This window comes from Oncorhynchus clarkii, chromosome 1 (genome assembly GCF_045791955.1).
Source record: "Oncorhynchus clarkii lewisi isolate Uvic-CL-2024 chromosome 1, UVic_Ocla_1.0, whole genome shotgun sequence".
In the NCBI taxonomy this organism is placed as follows: Eukaryota; Metazoa; Chordata; class Actinopteri; order Salmoniformes; family Salmonidae; genus Oncorhynchus; species Oncorhynchus clarkii.
Genome location: NC_092147.1, coordinates 61,967,809 through 61,995,596, shown reverse-complemented (window position 1 = coordinate 61,995,596; position 27,788 = coordinate 61,967,809). Strand labels below are relative to the sequence as shown.

The window sequence follows — 27,788 nt, the reverse complement described above, 5'->3', positions numbered from 1 at the left end:
AATATGATAATGATTTACATTTAAGAAATTTAGCAGGACGCTCTTATCCACAGCGACTTACAGGACAAATTAGGGTTAAGTGACTTGCTCAAAAGGTAAAAGTAGATTTTTCACCTAGTTGGCTCAGGAATTCGAACCAGTGACCTTTGGTTACTGGCTCAACGCTTTTTACCGCTAGGCTACCTGGGCATGGTTTTGCAGACCAGCTTGACCATGCTGGACTAGCATGGACCAGCTTGGTCACCAGCATCACCTGCATAAGCTCGTCACCAGCATCACCAGCTAGCCCATGCTGGTCAGACCACCTTGACCACCTTGACCTGCTAGACCATCTAGACCAGCATGGTTACCAGCATACGCTGGTCACCAGCATCACTTGCTTGACCAGCTAGTCAGCCTACCTAACCATCTAATAACCGTATAACCAGCTAGACCATGCTGGTCAGTCCAGCATCCAATCAGCACTGACCATACTGGACCAGTTTCAAATATATAATGGTCTATGCAGTTGTTTTTCTTCAGCAGGGTTGTTGACAGAATATTACTTTACTCCACCCACTTTGCTGTTGCACCCAATATTAAAATCAATGGCCATGATTGAATAAGCAGAAAGCGATTGTTAAAGAACAGCCACAGCTCACTCTGGATTAAGCTCTCTAGGTAGCTAAGGGCTTGGGCAATGTATAGGGCTGTGGCTAGGTAGCTAAGCGCTTGGGCAATTTATAGGGCTGTGGCTAGGTAGCTAAGAGCTTGGGCAATGTATAGAGCCGTGGCTAGATATGAGGTTTGGGACTAGGAGTAGGTATGGCCGCTGGGGCAGGGGCTAAGTATGGGGACTGGGGTTAGGGAATGCAGCCCTGGGGGCTGGACCTGCCCTGCAGCACTGTGGGTAGAGGAAAAGGTGCTCTACTGTAAACGACTGTGCAGGGAGCCACTTATGCGCTGTGACAGGCGAGCTTGCCTGTCAGTGTTTCAATAGTGGAGAGCTGCCAAGTCCAATGCTAACAGCCAGGCGCGCTTCCTGTCTTATCCAATTCCCCACGCTCCCTCTCAGCACACCGTCACCTGGAATGAGCCATTGTTTCACATCCCGCTGGGCCGCAATGCTTTATTCAAGACGTGATGCATATCTTCATGGCTTTTTTCCGTCACACAGCTGCCCGGCACACGATCTCAGTATCTGGGAGAGCATTTAACTAAAACTATTGGACTGAATGCTGAGGGAGAGAGAAAGGGAGTACTGGCAGGTTACAGACAAGACACTGGCATTGATTCATAGTCCCGAACTAGGTAAGAGGTCACGTTGTAGTTGGCTGAGTAAAACAACTAAGATAAAATATACAGTGCCTTCGGAAAGTTCTCAGACCCCTAAACTTTTTCCACATTGTTACGTTACAGCCTTATTCTAAAATGGATTAAATAACACCATTTCCTCAGCAATCTATCCACAATACACCATAATGACAAAGAAAAAAAACAGGTTTTTAGAAACTTTTGCACATTAAAAAGAAAAAGACCTTATTTACATAAGTATTCAGACCCTTTGCTATGAGACTTGAAATTGAGGTCAGGTGCATCCTGTTTCCATTGATAATCTTTGAGAGGTTTCTACAATTTGATTGGAGTCCACCTGATTTATATTCAATTGTTTGGACAGGATTTGGAAAGGCACACCTGTCTATATAAAAGGTCCCACAGTTGACAGTGCATGTCAGAGAGAAAAAAACAAGCCATGAGGTCGAAAGAGGATTGTGTCGAGGCACAAATCTGGGGAAGGGTACCTAAAAAATGTCTGCAGCATTGAAGGTCCCCAAGAACACAGTGGCATCCATCATTCTTAAAAGGAAGAAGTTTGGACCCACTAAGACTCTTCCTAGAGCTGGCCGCCTGGTCAAGCTGACCAATCAGGGGAGAAGGGCCTTGGTCAAGGAGGTGACCAAGAATCCGATGGTCAATGACAGCTCTAGAGGTCCTCTGTGGAGACAGGATAACCTTCCAGAAGGCCAACCAGCTCTGCAGCACTCCACCAATTAGGCCTTTATGGTAGAATGGCCAGACGGAAGCAACTCCTTAGTAAAAGGCACGACAGCCTGCTTGGAATTTGCCAAAAAGGCACCTAAAAACACTCAGAACATGAGAAACAATATTCTCTGGTCTGATGAAACCAAGACTGAAGTCTTTGGCCTGAATGCCAAGCGTCACGTCTGGAGGAAACCTGACAACATCCCTACGGTGAAGCATCATGCTGTGGGGATGTTTTTCAGCGACAGGGACTGGGAGACTAGTCAGGATCGAGGCAAAGATTAATGGAGCAAAGCACAGAGAGATCCTTGATGAAAACCTGCTCAGGACCTCACTGTTAATTACAATAAATTAACTAATTTAAAAAAGTTTTTGCCTTGTCATTATGGGGTATTGTGTGTAGATTACAATTTAATTCAAAGCTGTAACGTAACAAAATGTGGAAAAAGTCAAGGGGTCTGAATACTTTCCGAAGGCACTAACTCTTAAGGCAAGTTAGTGTACTCGCCCTGAAAAAGAATGTGCTATAAACATCTTCATGTTTTACATCTGCAATCGTTTAGCTACGCCTACCTATGACAAATGACCCAACTATCACACACATACGGCACAATTCACTGACCTGTGATCTCATTTTACAGTTTGTCAGAGGCTGCAGACACTGTGGCTTATCATCTCATAGCATTACCACTGAGAGCCTGAGCCAGCGTAGCTCATGGTTCTACCCTACTATTCATCATCCTAGCAGGCACAGCGGGAGAAACAACAGGTTTTCTGCTCCACAGGAACCCAGCTCCCACTAATTACTCAAACCAGCCAGCCAGCTATATCTAAGGCAGGAGCCAGAACAAACCCTCATTCATATTCAGTGGGTTCCCCGTTCAGTAACATGTGGTGAGCAGCAGGTATTGTACTGCAGAGTTAGTTTTCTTAATGACACCTCAGAGGTCTGTTCATCCAGAACAATTATTGATTCTATGGAGCTTGATTACCAAACCCTTTGTGCAATCAAAACAGTATCATTTTTGTGCCTGGTTCAGTTGCGGGGATTTACTATTGATATGTAGGTATGTATAGATGCCCTCTTACACACACACACACACACACACACACACACACACACACACACACACACACACACACACACACACACACACACACACACACACACACACACACACACACACACACACACACACACACACACACACGGCTCAGAATATTGGCTGGTATTGCGTGAATGTAATCCATGTGTTTGATGTGTTCGATACCATTCTTCTATTCATTCTGTTCCAGCCATTACTATGAGCCCGTTCGCCCCAGTTAAGGTGCCACCAGCCGACACACACGCACACAAGCACTGTAACACACTGCACTTAGTGATGAGAAGACTCGTTCAGTCAAAAAAAGAAATACATAGACTCATTTCGTTCATTTGAGTCAGTAACGCCCAGAGCATGCAGGACCCTCTACCGGTGAACTGAAAACTACAAAGAAACATGATTCTCTCGATCACATGCCGTTCACCATAAGGGGCTTATTGGAGCTGTCGTTTGTGACCGAGACTTGTAAAAGTGTGCTTTAAACAACGTACATTTATTGATTGCTAGGGATGCAAATAAGATTATTTTTTTAGTACATTTTAAACAAGGTGTAGTTGTGGCCGCAAACTGGACTAGATTGCGAACGACTAGGCGGAATTAATTACTTGATTGCCGTGAGGATGATTACATTATTTGTACAACATTATTTGCGAACTGCAGCACCCCAAACAATTAGTTCTTGAGTTTGAATTTGTTGAGCAGAGGCTGTGTATGTTTTGGCTCTACAAAGTGTCCATCATAACATTATATTAATTGCACCGTGTGATCAATTATCAGCTCTAAACATGTATTTTTCTTCTCTATGCTGCCTGCAGCCTCATCTATTTGGCCTGTGCGCATATACAACCGTTGTTTGCCGGAGCACGTCTCCGGAGTCACCAGAGGAGCGCATATTAATAACCCTGCTGTAGAATTCATTGAGGCCAGCAGGTCAAACTAAAACTAAAGACTAAAATGAATGAGCCATTCAGAAAAACAAATCATGACACTAGTCTGTATAGACAGTTGTTCATAAAAAACAAAATCATTCGTAAACTGCATATCACTAACTGAGCTGTGCTAGACTACACTGTAGTCACACTGGCCCTTTCTGTGGGCCACTGGGTCGTACTGTGCCGGATGGCCCTCGGCCAGGCTCCAGGGGCCGGTTACCATGGTGAGGAATAGCCAAGCGGACCGGACGCCAGCGGAGTGTGGTGATAGATTATGTTGGGAGGTGAGACTCAAGCCCAATCAAAACGCACCGCCGCTCTTCTTGCGGAGGAGATGGAATGATCAAAACCAACTGCAGCTCACACACAGTGAGGTCAGGGCATGGAGCCATCCTTCCATCTTTCTTACGCTCTCCCCCCCATCTTGTTCATTCTGTCGTCACTGTCGTCTGCATAGCGAGATGTTACAAGACCTTAAACCCAGTGCCCATTCATCTACAGTACAAGCAGAAAGACTAATTGTCAGCTTTCTCCATTTCAAACACCCTCTCTTTTTCTCCCTCTTAGATGCCTGATTACAACTTCAAAAACACACACACGATGCCTTCATCGTGAAAGAACTGCAGTCCTTGACCCTAGGCTGGTTTACAGTTTGTCTATAGACATGTCTAAACAATTAGAAGGTCGATTTTTTTTTTTTTTTTTGATACCTTCTTTGCTTTCAGGCCCACGTGGAAGGGATGGTTTGGGGAGGGGGGTTCCTGGTTGGAGACATTTTGGATGGTTGGGGAAGGGAGGTTGGAGGCTCTCACTTCTTTGTTAATGTTCCTTGACATACTAGGAAAGAACAATAAATATCTTCTCTCTATTATATACATGCACACCAACGCACTAGGTTCGCTAGGCAGCTAAAGTTAGCTAGGCTAGGTGTTGAAGGTTAGGGTGACGGTTAGGGTAAGGTCGTGGCGGGCTCCTGAGTGGCGCAGCAGTCTAATGCACTGCCTCTCAGTGCAAGAGGAGTCACTACAGTCCCTGGTTCGATTCCAGGCTGTATCACATCCGGCCGTGATTGGGAGTCCCATAGGGAGGCGCACAATTGGCCCAGCATTGTCTGGGTTTGGCCAGGGTAGGTTGTCATTGTAAATAAGAATTTGTTCTTAACTGACTTGCATAATTAAATAAAGGTTACATTTTTTTTAAACAAGGTAGCATGCTAGTGGTTAAAGGGTTAGCTAACATGCTAGTTAAGTAGTTAAAACTTAGTAAGTAGTTGCAAAGTTAATATGTATCTAAAATGCTAAAGTTGTCCATGTGATTCGAACCCGGAACGTTTGTAATTTACAGTGCTATTATTGTCTTAATTTAGAGTTTTACGGATGGGAAAATAAAACTTAATTTTCTGCACATGCTGGGGAATTGTTGCAATATTCAGGAGTGTTTTTTAAAATTTAACTAGGCAAGTCCGTTAAGAACAAATTCTTATTTTCAATGGCGGCCTAGGAACAGTGGGTTAACTGCCTTGTTCAGGGGCAAAACAACAGATTTTTACCTTGTCAGCTTGGGGATTCAATCTGGCAACCTTTCGGTTACTGGCCAAACACTCTAACCACTAGGCTACATGCCGCCCCAAAAGGGTACTTTGGTTTAGATGAGAAGTTGCTCACATAGTTGATTAACAGTTAGTTAAAAACATGCTTACTGACTACTGTGATATTTACTGAAATATTGCTGCTCAGCCAGAATGTAGAATTGCCAAGCCATGGCCAAAGGTAAGACAATGTAAATTAAAAAGTAGAGTCTACAGACTCTTCTCAACTCCCACCAGTCTGAATAAGCCCTAAGCAACAGTATGAGCTAGAGCAATGGACTAGTAACCGAAAGGTTGTAAGATCAAAACTCCGAGCTGACAAGGTAAAAATCTGTCGTTCTGCTCACTGTTCCTAGGGAGTCATTGAAAATAAGAATTTATTGCAAACAGACCTGAAAGACTGGGTCGTGTTTATTAAGACCTTGAAACAAAACTTTTGTTTGTGCAACAGAAAACTGAAATTATATTTATGTCCAGGTTGTCCTTCCTTTTTTGTTTTCTTCCGTTTTGTTCCTAATAAATATAACCCTGAACTCCTCGGTTGTTGTGGTTTACTGGATATTGCTACACTGACGTATGCCACTAATGATGAATGTTTCAGAATACAGAAAAAAAACATTTACACAGAACTCTATGGAGAAAATGTTAAGGACATATTCATTTCAATGTATGAAAAAGACTCAGTACACAGTACACAAGCTATTCAATAGCCCAGGTTCTTGCGACATTCCTTGTAGACACTCTTTGCAAGGGCGGGAGGGGTTGGTAGGAGACTTGCTCTCTCATCAAATTGGCGTTAGACTCATGTATACTGTAGCTACAGCGCCCCCTGGTGTCCAACAAGTAAACATTTGGCCATTTCTACCCACTTAGCAGCTAAACGATTTGCCAAATCAGAGTGTGTTAATCGCACACACAGTTTATCAAGTTTTACAGCGGGTGCAGCGAAATGTTTATGTCACTAGCTTCTGACAATGCAGTCAAACAAGTACACAAATAATTCAATTGTGAAATAAACACAAAAAGACACCAGAAATCAACAACGGCGGGAACGGATCCAATTAACAATCCAAATAGCACTGTAGCAGCAATCAAAATGCAATCTATACATATGTACACGGGGGAAATTTGCACAAGATATAGTACAACCGATTTGTACAGCAGTAGATATATCAGAGTGAGCTACAGTACGTCGAGAATCCAGCATAAAAATAAACATGCGGTGTGTATGAACTAACTCAAATACAATGTACAGTAGTATTGGAATGAGCTATGTCGAGGGGATACAGTATTTAAATAGCTACACGGACCGAGTTCACCTTGCAACTTTATTGACCTTTTATTTCAACATTTGCACTCCCATGTATACCCTACACACACTCCCTGTCACTCCCAACGCAAATCTACCTCCATCTCTCCATTATCCCTGCACATTAACATATGGTACTGAAATGAAAATATTTCCTGTATGTAGTATGCTTACTTACCTACTTTGTGCATTTCATATTTTTCCAGTAATACATTGTTACTTATTATTGAATTGTTGGGGTTTCAGTTAGCAAGAAAGGCATTTAACCGTGCGTGTGCATGTGACAAAACATAAGTGTCCAGTGGTTCAATGTCTCTGTAACATGTGACAACAGTGTTGGCGGCGTGTGCGTATGATAGCGTGCGTGTGTGTTTTGTATGAGTGAGTGTGCATCACCTGGTAGACGACTGGTGATGGCTGTTCAACAGTCTGATGGCCTGTTACAATCACTAGGCCCTGAACTTAGTGATGAGCTTGGGAGGGCGCTATGGCGTTAAAAGCTGCGCTGCAGTCGATTAACAGCATTTCTCATATAGGTGTTCCTATTGTCCATGTGAGATAGGGCGGTGTCCAGCGCAGTGCGTCGGGTGTGTTCCTTGACTAGCCTTTCAAAAGCACTTCATGATGACAGAGTGCTACAGGGCGATTGTCATTTAGTTCAGTTAGCTTGCTTAGGTACAGGAACAAAGGTGGCCATCTTGAAGTAAGCGGGGACGACGACAGACTGGGAAAGGGAGAGGTTGAGAATGTCCGTAAACACTCCAGCCAGCTGGTCTGCGCATGCTCAGAGAACACGGCTTGGGGTGCCTTTCCGGGCCGGCAGCCTTGCGAGGGTTCACACGCTTGAAGGTACTACTCACGTCGGCTACAGAGATGGGAGCCCACAGTACTTGTCAGCAGTGGGGCCCATGTCGGCGGCTCTGTGTTGTTTTCCTCGAAGAGGGGGGGAAAAAATAAAAAAAGTGTTTCGCTTGTCTGGGAGTGAGGCGTCTGTGTCCACGATTGTCTGAAGTCCCTGCCACATGCATATTGTGTCTGAGACATAGTAGAATGTGTTTGTGAAATTCCAGGAGAATTTCTTACATTTTCTTTGTTAAAGTACCTGGCTACAATGAATGTGGCCTCAGGATATTCGGTTTCTGATTTGTTCAAAGTCCAGTGTAATTCCTTGAGTGCCAGCATAGTGTCAGCTTGTGTGGAATATTCCAGGTCAGGGGAACAGAAACTCTTGAGGGTTGGTACATTCCTACAATCACACCATGGGTTGTTTATCATGAAACACACTCTTCTGATTTTAGCTTGATCAAGCACCTCCACTGTCAACAAAGTCTCTGGAAGGCAGAGTAAGTCACAGTCTCTCGTATCGCACTGGTAGGAGATCCACGCTCTGAGCTCGCAAAGTTTTATTGTCCAGAGACTGTACATTAGCAAGTATTATACTAGAGAGCGAAGGGTGGTTTGCCCTTTTCCTTAAAAATCGGACAAGAACTCCAGCTCACCTTCCTCTTCTTTGGCGGTATCGTTTTGGAAAAAAGGCTTCCGTGATGAATGGAACTGAGGCTCCCGAGTGGCACAACGGTCTAAGGCACTGTTCTCAGAGGCTTCACTACAGACCCTGGTTCGACTCCAGGCTGCATCACAACCGGCCGTGATTGGGAGTCACACCGGGTGGTGCAGAATTGGCCCAGCGTCATCTGGGTTAGGCAGTCATTGTAAATCAGATTTTCTTCTTAACCTTTTATTTAACTAGCCAAGTTAACTAAAAACTGCTGTAGTCCAGACAAAGGATCCAGCTCCGTAAAGTGGTGACTAATCTTCGATCTGATGTCCAGAAGTGCTTGTCGGTCATATTATATTATACTAGAAACTTTCTGTTCAAATAATGTAAAAAAAGAACACAAAAATAAACAATGACTGCAAAGTTCCCTGGGAGCTTAGCAACATTGTCGGCACCATCTTGACAATGAACTTGTCACTCAACATTGTGTGAAACCTGGCTTGCCAGACTAGCAGTAATTCAGAGTAACCCAATAATTGATGCAAGCTTTGCTTCAACTCAAACCCACAAGCACTCCAACAACAAAACTTGATCCCAGTCTTCAAAACAACCAGCATCCCAAGATGTCCTTCTCTCGATGAAGATGGTACCACACACACACAGAAATATAACTCTTTTCATTCTATTTATAAAAGGCACCACTTACGACAGACTTCCCACATCTCCACTCCATATGCTAATTTTTGAATGACAACAAGCAGGGCGAAGGAAGAAAATCTTTGTTTTGGCTGAAATTGGGGAGCTGTTGGCAGCACGAGCTGGGAGAAAAGTGAGGAGCGCCAGCTATTAGGCTATTTCTGTAGCGCATGAGTAAGGCGACGACCTAATCCGCACCCACATGTCAGCCGAGTCATTCATTCTGTGCTGGCGGTAAACTGCCATTAACTGGTACAGACACACGTGCCCTCAGCGCAGACACTAATTGTGGTGTTTTAACTCTATTCTGGTGTTCTCTCTGGTTAAGTCTATGGCGGAGTGGCGCTCTTTCGTTCATTTAACTGCAGTCGGCTTGACTGCCGAGAGCAGCATCTCCCATTTAGACACCCGTCTGCCCACCGCCATCTGTAGCTAGCAGCATTTATGGCTGGAGCTCCGTGTGTGTGTTTGTGTGCGTGTACATGCATGTGCGTGCCTGTAATCAGAGTGCTCCCTGTGGACCACGATACATCCAAATGCCAGCAGTGGTGTAAAGTACTTAAGTAGTACTTGAAAGTATTTTCTACTGAAGTTGTTTTTTTTGGGGGGGGGGGGGTATGTATATTTTACATTCCTAAAGAAAATAATGTACTTTTTATTCCATACATTTTCCTTGACACCCAAAAGTGCTCGTTACATTTTGAATGCTTAGCAGGACAGGAAAAATGTCCAATTCACACACTTATTGAGAGAACATCCCTGGTCATCACTATTGCCTTTGATCTGGCAGACTTACTAAACAAAAATGCTTTGTTTGTAAATGATGTCTGAGTGTTGGAGTGTGCCCCTGGCTATCTGTACATTTAAAAATCTCAAATTGAGATAGATTTTCAAGCAGATTTAAGTCAAAACTAACTCAGCCACTCAGGGACATTCAAAGTCTTTTTGGTAAGCAACTCCAGTGTACTATAGATTTGGCCTTGTGTTTTTGCTTATTATTCTGCTGAATGGTACAGTCAGACATCTCCCAGTGTCTGGTGGAAAGCAGATTTTGCCTGTGCTTAGCTCCATACCGTTTATTTTTTTGACCTGAAAAATTCCCCCGTCCTTAGCAACTACAAGCATACCCATAACATGATACAGCCACCACTATACTTGAAAATATGGAGAGCGGTACTCAGTAATGTGTTGTATTGGATTTTGTGAGTAATTGAAAAACCTCCCTGGTCTTTGTGGTTGAATTTCATTTCGCGACTGAGGGACCTTACAGATAATTGCATGTGTGGGGTACAGAGATGAGGTAGTCATTCAAAAATCATGTCAGAAACACTAATTGTGCACAGACTGCACACAGTCCATGCAACTTATTATGGAACTTTAAGCACATTTTTACTCCTGAACTAATTTAGGCTTGCCATAACAATGGGATTGAATACTTATTGACTGAAGACATTTCAGCGTTTCATTTTTTAACACAAATTTGCAAACATTTCGAAAAACTAAATTCCACTTTGACATTACAGGGTATTGTGTGTAGGCCAGTGAGACAACCTCAATGTCAATCCATTTTAAATTCAGGCTGGAACAACAACAACAACAACAACAAATTCAAGGGGTGTGAGTGAATACATTCGGAAGGCACTGCACATACACCCGGAGTTGCTTTGACATTTGTCAATGTCTGACGATTTACTCCGGGCATCAACTGACGTCGATTCCCTAAGAGGCATTCATTCTGGCAGACAAAAACAGGCCGACTTACTCATCACCCCTGAATGAACGGCGACCGCTAATCAAAACCTACACCGACTCACTCAGGGAAGCAGTCCACAGTCGGTCAGATAGTGACACCGAGAAAGGCTCCAATCACAGAGTGGCCAGATGAGATTCATGCCATCTGCCAGTTCTGACAAAACAGCTAAGTGAGACAGAGACGCAAGCATGTGCACACAGAGACAAGGACACAGGCATGCGCACACAGACAACGTCGGTGACAAGCATGCCAACACAAACACATTATCTCATCGCGCATCTTTAAGTCGTTGCAAAGTGTCTGATCTCTGTTTCGGGGTTCCTCGTAAAGTCATCGGTCCATCGTTCTTCTAAAAGTGAACACAAAAGCCGAGTCGGAGACAACCACCCTCCCCCCGACTTAATTAAAACAAATTCACTTCTGCTTTCTCTCGCTCTCTTTTCCCTGTTCATTCTCTAGAAGGCTGAGCCTGGCTCTCTCTCCAGACTCTCCAGGCCTCCCACAAGCTGCAATACACACATACATTATGGATTAATTACTTCATCAAATAAAAAGCAGGGCATCTTGTGATAAACTGCAGGGATACTTTTCATCGTTGATGAGGCCTATCTGATGAATAGTTTAACGAGGGAACTATAGCAGGGCCTGTTTAGTGCTGACAAAGTTTTCACAGCAAGCGGGAAGACTGCAGAAGGGAGTAAGACCGATCGGAGACTCAACGTAATCACTTAGCGAATGCGTTTTTGTTTATCGTCAGTTCGTTTGTTTATCCTCCACATCCAACCCACTCTGTTCACCATCTGCGCAGAGCAAGAGAGTATGTGCATGATCTAGGATCAGTTAAGCCTTCTGTATCATCATGTACAACGAGTGTACAAAAACTGCTCTTTCCATGACAGACTGACCAGGTGAATTCCGGCTGAAAGCTACGGTCCCTTATCGGATGTCACCTGTTGAATCCACATCAAATGGGGGAGACAGGTTAAAGAAATCATTTTACGCCTCGAGACACAGGTTGTGTATGTGTGCCATTCAGAGGGCGAATGAGCAAGACAAAAAAACAAGTGTAAGTGCATTTGAACAGGGTACGGGAGCAGGTGCCAGGCTTTGAGTGTCAAGAACTACAACGGTACTGTTTTTTTTCTCTCCTTTTCTTCACGCTCAACAGTTTCTTGTGTGTGTCGAGAATGATCCAACCACCCCAAAGGACATCCAGCCAACTTGACAACTGCGGGGCCAGCATCCCTGTTCCGGTGGACTAAAAGAGTGCAACTCAATATTGGGAAGGTGTTCCTAACGTGTGTACACAGTGTATACGATTATATGGACAGGTGGGAACCTGATCCTGGATAAGCATTCCTACTGTGAGATGCTTTGTGGATAAGGGCCCAGTCACCCTGTCCCACATAACCTTATTCATTATGAACTAAATGAGAAAAAAAAAACGCATCCTAAATCTTTACTCCTACTTTGAAAAGCTTTATGAATACAGGCCCGGAAGTCTCCAACTCTATGGACGTCCCGGTGTTGCTTCTTCCTCGACACAGCTTGCATGTACCCTCCAGAGATGTAGGCCTACCAAAATCCTACAGAGGGGTAAAACCAGTAACTGCAGACAAGAGTTCACTTCTGATCTTCTATAAATCTACAGCTGGTACATGTCATGTTCCTCTACATATTGGACTCGGTTCCCTGTTCTGGCACAATAGTGTCCTATTGGAAGACGCACACAGTGTTGGCCCCGCCAGCATTTTCGTCGCGACAAATATGTACTTATCAGGCACTGCAGACAAGACATTTCTTGGGTTTTTGAGCTGGCCCTTCTGTGATCCAACGCTGAGTGCCAAGCACTGGAGCGCCTCGACTGCCGATGCAGCTGGGAACTCATTCTAATAATAATCCATTGGATCCAAAGCATTTCCCAGTTTCCCACAGTGTTGGGTATCTTACTGCAGTGTGTGCTATCTGTAAACCATTCTAGCTGAGACTGAGATATGCAGATCATAAGTGGTATGGATCGGTATTGACAGACCTGGAAGCACATTTGCACACAGCGAGTGACCTTGATCTCATTACAAACAATGTTCACATGAGACGATCCCAGTGTTGAGTTCTCAGATAACCAGAAGTTGTTGCACTACATGCATGCATGCTGCCTATTGATTGTAACCTAAAATAAAAAAAATAAAAAACACGGCTCTGATGATGTAGGTCAAGATGGCGGAGAAAAAACCCCAAACATGAATCAGCACAAGCATGCTTTCATGTTTGCTGTCATGCTTTGAATGCATAGGCATACTTCTCACGATTGTCGGTCTGTGCATAACGTATGCGTTTCGTTCAGCTGCCGTCTGAGCACACTTTGTATCCCTTTGGACACAAACGAAACTGTCCCTGTGCTAAACTTCCAGCGGCATCCTTGTAATTTCCCACAATTAAGCGGAATAGATTGCAGGGGACACGTTTATCTATAATGATAATCTCTAGCTCCATTTCGCTGCATCCCAGCTCTGAAGCAGACGACAGGAGAGGTGCAGAGAGCTGATTGGGCCGACACAAACAGCATCCGAGCTTCACCTGGTAGTCGTGTTAGCAAGCTGGGCGCCACCATTAGATTATTACCATCAAGCCCTTCCCCGGTGATGCTGTACCCCCAGTTCCCATCTCTACGGCTGTCTGCCAGCCATTTTCAAGGGAGATTTTGTGAGTGTGAAAAACAATCTAGCACTTCACTTAGAGGGTGTCTATGTTATCAGTTTAAAAAAATAAATAATAAATAAAGAGGGTGAATGTGTGAAAAGAATACATGGTAATTATTTCTGACTCAAAGTACATTTAATACCCAAGAGGGAAATAGCTAGTGATTCTGTTTGTGTAGCTTTTACTGTCTGACAGAATGAGGTTATGACTGTGTAGTCAGGAAATGTTTGGGAGGGTTGTCTTTGACAATATCAGCGTTGGAGCTCTGGCCTAACGGACAACCACCAAGTCCATGTCAGTCACCCAAGCCCCAAAATACTCACATTCCCCTGCACGCTATTTGACCAACCCAAAGAACTAGATTTCCAAACATACACACGTCCATAAGCATTTTGTTTTTCAGAGCAGTCCGAAAGTCATCATCTCTAAAGTCAAACTTTTAAAAAATCAGGTCACAAGTCTATTTTTTTTTTTTTTGGGACACGCCTTATCATAACTGTAACGACTTATCGCCCTAACCTTTCTCTGTCACTTTCATCCGTGGCCTCTTGTTCTGCGCTTCCCATGAATAAGTCATCGGGGCCTTTGGCTTATTGCGCATCGTTCCGCCGCCTCCGTGGCCCCTGTAAACCAACTGAAGTGTTTATGGGAGATAAGAGGCGGTGGAGGTTGCACACCCAATAACGCCTTTTATCATCCCACGTTCTGCAGCGATGTACATTCGACGAGAGAGCCCATACTGAAGATGAATCCTTTAATTAGAGGAGTTTGTGGACCCGACATCAGAGGCATAATGGGAGGGGGGGGGGGGGGGATAAAGAAAACAGCCATTGAAAAGGGCAGCATCTGCGGGATCTCTCGTTGGCCTTGTCTGGCGCTGTGCTGTGTCTGCCGGCGTCGATGGCGAGATAGGAGCCCTGTAACCTCAAAGCAATATCTGTAGAAAAAAATCATTTTTAGAGAAGCATTGTAAGCTTTTCTGCAACGCTTGAATGCCACGGGTTGTCTAGACTATTTAGAATAGATTTGTTCTGTTCATTGATTTTCAAGTCATGTCTAACATTATCGGTTGAATTACTGCCAAAGTCATTCATTTACTCTGCTCGGATTTCCCGTAAGTCTAACACTACCCATGGAGCAGAACAGTCTTACCAATATTACACATTTAAAAAAGAACGCATGTTCAAGGCTACTCTTGACATGAATGTGCCTTATTGGTCCATACGGAGGGAAACAGATGAAATGACAACCGCAAATCCCGTCGCAATTCCTCCGATTTTGAGCACACAAACACATCTACCAAGCCTTAGATTACATAGACAATGGTCATCACCATACTTCGACCAGACAGGCACACTCCAACATCCTGAATATAAAACACCTTGCACAAAACATCCTCTACCTCTGGCCAGTGCACACACCACGCCGTCCCTCTTGACATCCTATGATACTTAACCTTTGACAATATTCAACGGCAATTTTAAAAGGTTAGCATCACAAGGCCATTCTGTTCCTACTCCATAAAAATGTTACCTTTTCAGACCTCTGAATAGGAAGTAGTTGAACATTTAATTAGCCAAGCAGACATGTGCCAAAATACTCAGATAATGACTGCCGCTCCTATTCCCAGTCATCTGAATAATCATTGGTGAAAAAAAAAAAAAATTGAATTAATTACTCACTCTCCCAGACTGAGGAAGAGCGATTGTGGCCTCGATTGCATAATTTACCAAACTCCATAATTATCTCCACTCCACAGTGAATATGTAGTAGTCAAGGGGACTCGCATCCAGTTCCTGTTTGTCCCTTTGACTGCTCAAAGCGTGATTATCGCCTGTAGAAGACAACATGACCAACAAAAAAAAAAACACGTTATGAGGGATTAATTGGCTTTGATTTCCACATAACCATTTTTTTTTTACACCTACAGTGTATGAGTAAATCGTCATGTAGCCATATGCCCCATATAACAGCCCGATGTTCAAACAAGTTCAGATATAGTATCACAGGTCTAAAACAATAGGAAAGACAGTAATAGCCCAGTGGGAACTGGGGAAAAGGGATGATGCGACCCCCTTCCTTGAATCTCCTATAAACCCCAAATGAACCATTCTGCATCACAAGCAAGCGCCAAAGCTCTATTGGTATTTAACAAAGATTAGCTTTAAATTGATGATTAACCTTTGTAATCCTATGTGCACATTGAGAATAGCTCCACTTGTCTCTTGCAAGAGCCACACTAAAGAGCTGCAATATTGTTCGGGGAAAATTGAGGCTCAGCGAGCCAATGAGGAAGCAGCGTTATCTGTAAAAATGGCGCTCCGGCGGATAATGAAGACAAATCTCCAGAACGGAGAGTCCTCTCAATGAATCACAACAGAATCATTTCTCTCTCGCATTGGGCATCTTTTAATAAAAGCTCTACGTCCAATACATCCCATGACAATATTGCGGCCCTTATCTCACCAGGGAGCAGAATTAACATCGGGGAATGAACGCCTGCCATTGCTTATGCGGCTGTATTAAGGACTAAATCGGACATTAAACGAGTCATTTCTTCATATTTAACTCAGACTGGGGAGGTAATGGTTTAATTTGCCGGGCAATGACTGTCCCCCGTGGATTTGGCTTTGCATTCGATCACATCCTTCTGCCTACCACTGCTACGTTGTGTATATCGGCTCCCTCTCGTATATAATTTACTGGACCACATCCCGTATACACTTCTGAAATTATCAAATATAGCACAAGTGGTGGGGAGAAAAAGGCATAGCTCAAAGGCTAAGACGCCGCTGTCCATACAGACCCAAAGCAACGGACTTGAATCGTTCAGGTCCACGGAAAGCACCAAGTCAAGATTTTTTTTAGACTGTCACTCTGGCAAAGGGTAGACCATTTTAAAGTCACACCGAGATACTTCACAGGATACCTTTCATAACCTGTGCACCTCACCGCTATCAATAGGTGTCTCTTTAGATGCCACTGCCTTGGGCCCCATCCTGACCACCTTGTGTGCCCATGACCCTTTAACCCCTCTGGTACCCAGCCTACTACTCAAACCATCTCCATACAAGTTGAATTACTCATACATGTTTATATCCGAGGCCTTTATACAGCCCTATTTGGCTTCAGCGATATCATTGTGCTGCTTCTTTCTGCCCCTATTCCCAATGGCACCTTGTCACTGTCACTAACCCATACTACACCACGATATGGAGTTCAATGGCAGGCCACAAACACTGAACTACAAGCCATTCATAAGAGCACGGCATGCATGTGGCTTGCCCTGAAGTTGATTGACCTTTTCACCTACATAAACCTCAGTGCTTATAAATAGCAAGTTTCAGTCCAACTCAAATCTTTTGCTCATTACAAAATGTCAAATGCCACTCCTGGTGCCATGTGAGAACCAGTAGAGTTGACATTGACCTTTTGCTATAATTTGTTGTTCTTTTAAAATTATTTTATTAAGTGCCAACAAAACCCCCTAAAACTTTTGATAAAAGCCCCTGCTGAATAACAAAGCTACCTCCGATTTCCATTTAAGAAATGAGTGACAGCAGCTTGATCTTCACCTAACAGTTGCTATGACTACACCTCACACATGCATAATATGGGCATAAAGTGGCCCCTAAACGGGGTCCCTCCTAAATCACCTTGTCAAGGCGCCCAGACAAACGAATGCCCTTACCCTAAAATACATTTGAGAAATGCCTCTGTGCTGAGCCTCAGTCAATTAAACATATTTAAATAAAAAATAACTTCCAAAAAATTATTTCTTACAAATATTCTGAGGGCCAAGAGTCAGAATATTGGCATACTTTATATACACGAGAAGAAGAAAAGTATTTACAAATGAACGAACTTACAGCATCCATCACAAGGGTAAAGTATGTCTGGTGTCTACTCTGTAACACACACACACTTCATGAACAAATGACATTGACACATAAGACCTGAACTCTGCTGAAATCCAAACACCCCCCCCCCCCCCCCCCCCCCCCCCACTCTCAAAACTCGCTCTCCCCCCTAATGTGGCAGAAATGACATAGCAAGGCTGCAACACAAAAAAGCCTGTATGCGACACAATACCCAATAACGAGGGATCTGCTTGACATGTACCTACTCATCTGACAGAGGAGATAGGAAGGGAACAAAAGGTAATGAATAAATTAGCTGCCAGTCATCAACAAGGGGAATGATACATCTACTTCATAACACACGGAAATTATGGCGTCTGCAGAGCTCAGAATCCCTGATGAAAAAAAATTACCCAGAAAATACATTCTGAATTAGATGTCAGAGCCTCTTCCCCATCTACAAGCGCCCTCACCCACTCCCTCTATCCCTTTATCCCATTATTCCAAAATGACAGCAAATTGAGCAGAACAAAGCCCATCGTCTGGTAGCATGGATCGTAGAATGCATCTAGGAAAACCTCATCAAAATCCATGTGCCTTTAACAAGGCTTTCCTCGGGCAAGACCACAGACGCTGGGCTTTTGAGGCAACAGCGTGGCGGCTCCCGAGCAACAAGAGACGAAAGACGGCGACAGTATCAATACTGCTTTTTCATATGGGGTTTCCTGGTTACTGGTGCGAAGGCAGGCGAGCCGGCAGAGTGGGATCAGGCAAAGTGGGATCAGCCAGAGAGACATAGACTAAGTAGCAATACGCTCCGCGCAAAACCCTGCCGTTCTCATGAATAATGGAATGCTGTACAAATATGTAAATCTGGGCATTAGCCTAGTTATTCCCCTGTACTGTAACTTACAGTGACTTGTCTATTATGAGCCGCCTATTGGAAGGAGGAAAGAAGGCCTGACTGCTAACTTCACAGTCTCCACAGTCACTAGCTAACTCGCGTCCCCCCCCCCCCCAAAAAAGGGACAGCACAGCAGGAGAAGTGGCTACATGCTACGGTTACGCAGCACTAGATCGCCGAAGACGCAAACAATTAGCACTGTGGGTTCCGCCCCAACACTAAATTGCCGTGCTACTTAAAGTAACAATTGCACAGGTAGGATTTGGAAGCCTATAAGATAGCGGGAATGAGCATGAAGTTGTCGCTAATCGCCCGATTCTTCTCAAAGGCTGGTATGAAGTGTTGATCAGTAATAAGCACACAGGGGATGGACATGAAGGTTCTACAGGCAGGCAGAAAATAGGCCACTGTACTGTATAACATTGCCATCATAATGTAAGCCTATGATGAACACTCCCTGTTGAATATAGTCCTACAATGATGTGTTAGTCATCAACAAGGACCCACCAGTAGTACAGGTTGTTACTGGGTCCATGAGAGGTTGAAATCACAGGCCACATGAGGCTACTGCCACGTTCAGCACAGGCCAGAAGCACAATGAATGAGTCACCATGCTTCTACGATGAGCGACATAATTATTAGCGTCAATCGAAGTCAATTGTTGAGGACATATACGACTGCTCAGATTTGAAAGAGAACCTGACATGCAATACCTGCCCTCTCACCATGGCAACAGAACAAGCCACACCCCAGCCTCATATCCCTCCAGCATTCAAATATCCCTAAATAGCCAAATCAGGAAGATAGGCCTGCGTTTAACTGGAGAATATTAACTCCAGATTTTAGGGTTTGGAGATTGAATCTGGCACACATTACTGTTGAAAACACTTGATTTCATGATAGATACTCCACTTCCTGAGGGATAATACCAAAGATTTTCTCCCATACATTTTTGGGGGAATACATTTACATGTTTACAACAAAAAAAACTGTGCCATTCCTTCCACTGGTACAGTTATTATTTTAATTCAGCAAACACAGCCTCATTTAATATTAATACCAATCTTGTGTTGTCTTTCATTGGTGTTGAAGAAAACTTGAAAAATATCATTTAGATCCAGTGAAATGTAATACAGTAACATGGAATACATCAAATGAAACCCTGGGGTTAATTTTAGTACACCAGAGATGCTTTCACTCACAATCTCCCCCTCTTTCTCTGCAGTGCTGGATATTTGGTGGGAGTAGCTACTCCACTGCCTTATTTTGCCATTGCTTGCTTCTGCATTAGTCTGTAGACTGCATTTGGCCAAACATGTATTCATGTGACTTCCTGACACTGTGGGATTTAGAATGTACATCATGTGTTGGTAGGCCGGATCACACTAACATCCTGTTTTTAATAACTGAATTCCAAATAGACCCTAGCCCATCCCCTAGGCACTCCTGTAGATCTAAAAGAATTGGATAGGTGTAAGCAACAAGAGTGCCTAGGGGTCCATTTGGAATTCAGCATCTGAATCAGTCACCCTCCAGCTATTCTCCGTACTAACCCATCCCCAATTCCCTTTGCTCTCTGCTCAACCCTGCATGCCCCGTCCTTGGCTACTATAGAAGAAAAAAAAAAGCCAACAAACAAACGTGACAATGATTCTGCTGCAGACAAACAATGAACCATTCATGGTAATCAGTGAAGTACGGAAATAACGAGCTGAGCCCGACCCTCCATCCTGAGTGGTTGTCCATGAGGCGAAACCTTGTCTTCTCAGACCTGCTCAAGCTCAGTGTGCTACTAACAACCCGCTCGCAATGGTTCCATTACAATACCTTGTAGGTTATGCTTCAGCCACAAGCTAGAACTGTTCTTTAGTCTAATCTAAGCAGCGATCTAAAATGTATTAGGCATGGTGGAATTACAGGGACAGCCCTGAACACAGGACTGGATGCCAGATGCGTTTAATCTCACACTGAAGACTTAAAATATATATATATATATTTTTTTTTATCTTTCCAAAATCAAACTGCATTCATTCGTCTACACCACCCACACTATTCTAATTACAGGCGAATGAGACAACCCATGGCAATAATGAATAAGTCTAGCCCTGTCATAAGTGATATAGGAAGCTCCTGGCTCATCTTAAAGGAAAACTCAACACCAACTATATTTTGGTTTACAGTCACTAAATGTTTTGCATGTCAGCAGAATAACTGATGCGGTGCAATCTCTCATTGAAGCCCCCTCGACCAACCACCTAGAGAAAAATTATGATAAAGTCCCCCAAGTCCCAATATTCATGAACTGAAATAGGCAGCAGGAACGGAGCTCTCACACAGGGCAATAAAGTTGATGGAAAGATCACACCACCGCCGTAAACGCAGCACACGGCCGCACAGGTGCACTCACACCCTTCTGAGCACACAGCCCATTGTTCTCGTGAAATCCACACCTAGTTTGTACGACTCCAGTTTCATCAAAGACTTACATATTATGTTAAAATAGAGGAACTGTGGACGCTGTGGACGCCCCAGCAAGAGATGTACTGTTACGGATTGTAGGCTAGCCTAGCACCTTTAACATCCATGGCCATTGTATGTTATGTTCAGAGTAAAACTGGCTCTGGCAGCCAAAACACCCAAATACTCCATTGAAATGTGAATGAATTCTCAATTGTGATTTGGTTCCAGAAACATAAAGCTCTCTACTTTCATAACACGCCAGAATCATTTTACAAGTTGTAACAGAATTATCGACAGCGAGAATGAGTGGTGCTCGTCCAGGAACTATTGAGGCCTGGACAAATATATTTGCCTCTAAAGAATAAGCTCAGCTAAAGCACAACACGTACAAATAAAACTATCTATACAGCACCCGTCTAAAGTCCAGACTCACCTACTCCTTCCAGAGTTATTCTTTACAATGCAGAATAATAGTGAAGATGTCAAAATTGTAAAATAACACATATGGAATCATGTTGTAACCAAAAAAAAAAAAGTGTTAAACAAATCAAAATATATTGTAGATTCTTCATAGTAGTCACACTTTGCCTTGATGACAGCTTTACATACTTGGCATTCTCTCAACCAGCTTCATGAGGAAAGCTTTTCCAACAGTCTTGAAGGAGTTCCCATTTACGCTGAGCACTTGTTGGCTGCTTTTCCTTCACTCTGCGGTCCAACTCATCCCAAACCATCTCAATTGGGTTGAGGTTGGGTGATTGTGGAGGCCAGGTCATCTGAGGCATCACTCTCCTTCTTGGTCAAATAGCCCTTACACAGCCTGGAGGTGTGTTGGGTCATTGTCCTGTTGAAAAACAAAATGACAGTGGGACTAAGCCCAAACCAGATGAGATGGCATATCGCTGCAGAATGCAGTGCTAGCCATGCTGATTAAGTGTGCCTTGAATTCTAAATAAATCACAGACAGTGTCACCAGTAAAGCACCCCAACACCATCACACATTCACGGTGGGAACTACACATGCAGAGATCATCCGTTCACCTACTCTGCGTCTCACAAAGACATGGCGGTTGGAACAAAAAATCTCAGATCTCCACCGGTCTAATGTCCATTGCTCGTGTTTCTTGGCCCAAGCAAGTCTTCTTATTATTGGTAGTGGTTTCTTTGCAGCAATACGACCACGAAGGCCTGATTCATGCAGTCCCCCCTGAACAGCTGATGTTGAGATGTGTCTGTTACTTGAACTCTGAAGCATTTATTTGGGATGCAATTTCTGAGGCTGGTAACTAACTTATCTTCTGCAGCAGAGGTAACTCTGGCTCTTCCTTTTCTGTGGAGGTCCTCATTAGAGCCAGTTTCATCATAGCGCTTGATAGTTTTTGTAACTGCATTTCAAACTTGAAATTTTCCGTATTAAAGGACCTTCATGTCTTAAAGTAATGATGGACTGTCGTTTTTCTTTGCTTATTTGAGCTGTTCTTGCCATAATATGGATTTGGTCTTTTAACAAATAGAGCTATCTTCTGTATACCACCGTTACTTTGTCACAACACAATTGATTGGCTCAAATGCATTATTAAGGAAAGAAATTTAACAAGTTGACTTTTAACAAGGCACACCTGTTAATTGAAATGCATTCCAGGTGACTACCTCATGAAGCTGGTTGAGAGAATGCCAAGTGTGCAAAGCTGTCATCAAGGCAAAGGGTGGCTACTTTGAAGAATCTCAAACATAAAATATATTTAGATTTGTTTAACATGTTTTTTTAACACTTCAAATTAGTGGATTCCGCTATTTCAGCCACACCCGTTGCTGACAGGTGTATAAAATCGAGCACAAAAAAAAAAATCGTGCCCCGACCAACTGTAAGTGCTGTTATAGTGAAGTGGAAACTTATAGGAGCAACAATGGCTCAGCCGTGAAGTGGTAGGCCACACAAGCTCACAGAACAGGACCGCAGAGGGCTGAAGCGTGTAAAAAAAATAGTCTGTCCTCAGTTGCAACACTCACTACCGAGTTTGAAATTGCCTCTGGAAGCAACGTCAGCACAAGAACTGTTCGTTGGGAGCTTTACGAAATGGGTTTCCATGGCCGAGCAGCCGCACACAAGCCTAAGATCACCATGCACAATGCCAAGTGTTGGCTGGAGTGGTGTAAAGCTCGCCACCATTGGACTCTTGAGCAGAAGAAACTTGTTCTCTGGAGTGACCAATCACGCCTCATCATCTGGCAGTCGGACAGATGAATCTGGGTTTGGCGGATGCCAGGAGAACGCTGCCTGCCTCAATGTATAGTGCCAACTGTGAAGTTTGGTGGAGGAGGAATAATGGTCTGGGGCTGTTTTTCATGGTTTGGGCTAGGCCCCTTAACGGCAGGTAGCCCAGTGGTTAGAGCGTTGGGCCAGTAACCGAAAGGTTGCTGGATCAAATCCCCGAGCTGACAAGGTAGAAATCTGTTGTTCTGCCTGAGCAAGGCAGAGTGCTTCCCACTGTTCCCCGGGCGCCGAAGACGTGGATGTCGATTATGGCATCCCTCCACACCTCTGATTCAGAGGGGTTGGGATAAATGCGGAAGACACATTTCAGTTGTACAACTGACTAGGTATCAGCCTTCTCCATTTACAATGACATGCTAGACGATTCTGTGCTTCCAACTTTGTGGAAACAGTTTCCTATATCAGCAGAACAATGCCCCCTGTGCACAAAGCAAGATCCATACAGAATTGGTTTGTCGAGATCGGTGTGGAAGAACTTGACTGGCCTGCACATAGCCCTGACCTCAACCCCATCAAACACCTTTGGGATGAATTGGAACGCCTACAGTGAGCCATGGCCTAATTGCCCGACCTCACGAATGCTCGTGGCTGAATGGAAGCAAGTCCCCACAGCAATGTTCAAACATCTAGTGGAAAGCCTTCCCAGAAGAGTGGAGGCTGTTGTAGCAGCAAAGGCGAAAAAAACTCAATATTAAAGCCCATGATTTTGGAATGAGATGTTTGATGAGCAGGTGTCTACATACTTCTGGCCATGTAGTGTAAATACATACATTCAACAAAAATATAAAACACAACGAGTGAGAGTGCTGGTTTCATGTGCTGACATAACAGATCCCAGAAATGTTACGTGTACAAAAAAACTATTTCTCAAATATTGTGCACAAATTTGTTTACATCCCTGTTATTGAACATTCTATCCTTTGTCAAGATAATCCATCCACCTGGCAGGTGTGGCATATTAAGAAGCGGATTAAACAGCATGTTTACACAGGTGCACCTTATGCTGGGGATAGTAAAAGGCCACTCTAAAATGTGCAGTTTTGTCACAACACAATGCCAAAGATGTCTCAAGTTGAGGGAGAGTGCAACTGGCATGCTGACTGCAGGAATGTCCACCAGAGCTGTTGCCAGAGAATTGAATGTTAATTTCTCTACCATAAGCCGCCTCCAATGTAATTTTTGATTATTTGGCATTACGTCCAACGGGGCTCACAACCGTAGACCACATGTAACCACACTAGCCCAGGACCTCCACATCCGGCTTCTTCACCTGCAGGATTGTCAGAGACCAGCAAACCGGACAGCTGATGAAACTGTGGGTTTGCACAAGCTAAGAATTTTTGCACAAACTGTCAGAAACCTTCTCAGGGAAGCTCATCTGCATGCTAGTCGTCCTCAACAGGGTCTTGACCTGAATGCAGGTCGGTGTCGTAACCGACTTCAGTTGGCAAATGCTCACCTTCGATGGCCACTGGCACGCTGGAGAAGTGTGTTCTTCACAGATGAAACCCGGTTTCAACTGTACTGGGCAGATCACCAGGATGGAAGCTGAAAATGTCCCAGTTCTTCTATGGCCTGCATACTCACCAGACACGTCATCCATTGAACATGTTTGGGATGCTCTTGATCGACACTGTTTTCTAGTTCCTGCCAATATCCAGCAACTTCGCACAGCCATTGAAGAGGAGTGGAGCAACATTCTACAGGCCACAATCAACAGCTGGATCAATTCTATGTGAAGCAGATGTGTCACGCTGCATGAGGAAAATTGTGGTCAGGCCAGATACTGACTGGTTCTGATCGACGCCCCTAGATTTTTTTTATTTTTAAAGGTATCTGTGACCAACAGATGGATATTTGTATTCCCAGGCACGTGAAATCCATAGATTTGGTTCTAATACATGTATTTCAATTGACTGATGTTCTTATATTAACTGTAACTCAGTAACAACGTTGTCACCAAAAAAAGATTCTCAAAATGGAAAATATACACTCAATGTGCACTGTTATAACAGAGTTGCAGCCAACAGTATATTCCAGTTACAACAGAGCTATATAGCTAATTAGAACAGCTGGGCGCCTCTCTCTTCCAAGCCATCAGGTAACCTTTTGTTTTTAGAAAATTATTTCTCAATGATATGAAAGTAAAGTTCCAAAGGTTTTCTAAACTGTATTGCAAGCTATGATTATTGTGCAGACAGAGCTTTGGGACTGTTGTAGGCTATACATTGGCTCTGCCCTCAGCAATGCTTAAATTGAGAACCCAATAATAGGCTTTTTGGGTGGAGAGCTGCTGCTGCCCGGGAACGACGACTGATTTATGCAATTAAACCGCAATCATTTGGAATGCTCAATCGCTGACACAGACATGGCCATTTACCACCTAATGCCCAATTATCAGTGTGGTTATAGCAGCGTCAACGTAAAAACGAATTTGGGGTGTTAAAAGTTTAACTCCATTGTTCTTTGAGGCGAAAATGATCTAAAGGTCTCAGTTTATGTCAACGTGTATTTAATACAACCACCCTTATCTTATCTAGGAAGCCAATGTCCACTACCAATTATTAAAGTTACACTGTATCCTATATGCACGACTAGATACGTTTAAATACAATAGCCTAGATTTAAAAAATAGTTCATGCGCATTAATAATGTAGGGAAGGATAGTACTTTAATATTAATATAGAATGGATATGTTAATATAGAATATTAGGTTTGTAAACAGGTTATGATAGAAGATCAACATTTATCTGGTTTGAATATACTGTAGGTAATAGATCGAATGTCATCCCAAATTTTCCAACGAGGAATGAGGGTAGATTACAAGAATATGACTACATATTTCCCAAATAACTCGGAAATAAATTGATCTGGAACTACTCACGACTTATCCAAAAGCAAGAAGGAATTCTATTTCAGAATGCAATCACAGATCATTCAACCTGCGTCCCAATTCCTGTCGCAAATGAAGAGAGGGATATTAGACTGGAAGGCACGAAAAAGTAGACTACCCTAGACCTAGGAGACAAAATCTAGTTACCTTGCATGAGGTCGGCGATAGTGATGGAATCTCCGAGAGTCATCGGTCTGGCTTGAGTTCAGTCACAGATGAACCAACGGATTGCACTTTTACACCAGCAGCTGACTACAAGAGCCTAAAACTGTCGTCCTTTATCCCTCACTGAAATACACTCAGAGCATCAGCCACTCTCATCACTAATTAATTTGAAGGAGGACATTAGGGAAACTGAGCCCCGTTTTTTTCAGAGCTTGTTTTGACTCAATCCCTCGAAACAGACATGCAAACCCCACTCCATCGGAACGTGGTGAGATTTGTGAAGAGCGCTGCCTTGCGTAGCACTGTGGGAGGAGTCGTGTCAGGTGACCAGGTAAATTTCTGCGGTACTAATTCAAAAGGTGCTATTTAAATAAATAAAAAATCATAAATGAATCATTTAGTTTACTATTAGGAGCGCTTAATGTGAACTCATATATTATTGTAGGCTACTTAATTATGGGCATCTACAGATTTTAGCTACGTTTTGCACTTCCAATTCAAGTGAATATGCATGTTATTTATGTTATACACTGCAGGTTAGTATGCCGGAGCATCATTGATCAAATTGCACCTCTGATAAACAAAATGTGATTCTGAGAACAATTTTGAATGACTCATCAAGCATACATTAATACATTAAGTGCTGAGATGTTTAGGAAATGATTAATCCCTTCTCAATTGATAGTGAACATGTCTCCTTTGAAAACATCTGTAAACTCTTTCAATAGAGGAGATCAAACAAGCCTTGAGGCTATCGCCTGCTATTATACAAGCCTTTCCTCCAGTGCAGCGACTTCCAATTGACAGCACATTCACCATAGACACGGAAGGTGTACGCCACCTTCATCTCCGTTCACTATAGTAACTTGAACCTACAAAAAAAACATGTGTCATAATAGTTGGCTAGCCCTGCTGCCTCCTCTGAGACAAATAGAGGGCAAACAGGGGGCACATCTATATTTCAGCAGTCCTATGCCAAAGAGAGAGAGAGAGAGAGAGAGAGAGAGAGAGAGAGAGAGAGAGAGAGAGAGAGAGAGAGAGAGAGAGAAAATACTCCACATGAGTATTTGATTTGTTAAAAATGCATTATGTTTGTAAGGCTAAAGACAGGAGCTCCAGACAGACCTCTCTGAGCTCTGACACTGCAAAGGGAAACCACTGGATGAAACCACTGGATAATAGTGAGAGCAGTAAGCTATGTGCAGACTTTGATAAAGACATCAAGTGAAATGTTCTTTTGAGCAGTGGTGATTTGCACAGACACCTCTCTGGGTCCAGGGGATTCAGCTAAAAGGTGGCTTCCCGAGCTGTGAAAAAAATATGTATTGCTCACTCCCATGGTGACATTTTTCAAGGTGACCATCAAAGGAAATTAGACTGATTTCAAAGATAATAATTGAAAAATAATTATCTTTGAAATCAGTCTAATTTCCTTCACGTAAGCTCTGAGTGTTAATCATTGTGTTATCTGATCGCATGAGTTTTTGTGTGCGTGTCTTTGTCGTGTGGTGGTGCTACTGTAATCACCTTCCCTAGCAGAGCAGGGCGACAGCAGGAGCGTTGGCCTGTCCTTGGACTCCAGCTGATACATTTTGAATTTCGCAAAAACGTTAGGCAGTTTCAGAATAGT

General features: G+C 43.4%; 1 protein-coding gene across 1 annotated transcript in view; it reads right to left on the bottom strand.

Moving 5' to 3' along the window:
- The window catches only part of LOC139416773 (heparan sulfate glucosamine 3-O-sulfotransferase 1-like), a 30,096-nt gene extending 3,668 nt beyond the window's left edge, over positions 1–26,428 (bottom strand). The window contains exon 1 of the mRNA XM_071165838.1: positions 26,141–26,428. The gene's annotated coding sequence lies outside the window, so the exon portion shown is untranslated. The remainder of the gene's footprint in view (positions 1–26,140) is intronic.
- Positions 26,429–27,788: the final 1,360 nt, after the last annotated feature.